General features: G+C 31.1%; 1 pseudogene; it reads left to right on the top strand.

Moving 5' to 3' along the window:
* The first annotated feature begins 565 nt into the window (after positions 1-565).
* LOC118605055 lies at positions 566-684 on the top strand (annotated as a pseudogene).
* The last annotated feature ends 306 nt before the right edge of the window (positions 685-990 follow it).

The raw sequence follows: 990 nt of genomic DNA, 5'->3' as shown, positions 1-990 counted from the left end.
AGGCTTGCAGGTAAAAGTAAATAAGGTAAATATATAGATAGATACAAAATACTATAAATCTTTATAACAGTAGTTTGTAAATCGTTGTTGATTCTGGTGTAGAAGTTAAAAGACAAAAAGGTTAAAAAACTATGCCTACAAAACATGTTAATGGATAAACACTATAAAAAATGTAATTTGTGATATAATTTGTAATATCAATAACATAAAGTTGAGTTACACAAAAATATAGAGTTGCGTATGATCGAAGTTAAGTTGCTATTAGTTTAAAATAGATTGTTATGTTTACATAAGCCACAAAGAAAATACATAATGAAGATATACAAAATAAAGAAAGAAAACAACGCTTACCACTACGAAAAAAAAAATCAATATTTTCCAAAGGAGAAAAGCAAGAGAGGAAAAGAAAAACAAAAAAGCTATGAGAATGAAAACTATTATCAAATGGCAATAGTAAGTTCTTATATATCAATAATTTCTTTAAATGTGAATGGATTAAAATTATCAATCAAAAGACAGAGAGTGGCTGAATGGCAAAACAATCAAACAAAGAACAACAACAACAGTTTACGGCCATGCTACACTGAACAAGCCCGATCCCATCTGATCTCAGAAGCTAAGCCAGGTCGGACCTGGTTAGTATTTGGATGGGAGACTACCTAGGAAGACCAGGTGCTGTAGGCATAAAATAGTTTTTAAAATAAGGGATCGTAAGCCGACAAGATCCTTGAAATCTGTGAAGTCAACCAAGGCTTGCCTCACCTAAAAAAAAGAAGAAGAAATAAAGGAAGAACAACAACAACAAAAACCAATATCTAACTATATGCTGTATAGCTATTTACGAGAGACTCATTTTAAATCTTATGATACATGTAAGATGAAAATAAAGGACGGGGAAAGGTATTCAATACAAATGAAAACCAAAGAGAGTAGGTGTGGGCATACTTAAATCAAATAGACTTTAAATTAAAAGGTGTCACAAGAGACCAA

This window comes from Rousettus aegyptiacus, unplaced genomic scaffold, assembly GCF_014176215.1.
Source record: "Rousettus aegyptiacus isolate mRouAeg1 unplaced genomic scaffold, mRouAeg1.p scaffold_m13_p_1, whole genome shotgun sequence".
NCBI classification, from domain to species: Eukaryota; Metazoa; Chordata; class Mammalia; order Chiroptera; family Pteropodidae; genus Rousettus; species Rousettus aegyptiacus.
The sequence above is the reverse complement of the archived record's forward strand: the minus strand, read 5'-3'. Positions and strand labels throughout refer to the sequence as shown.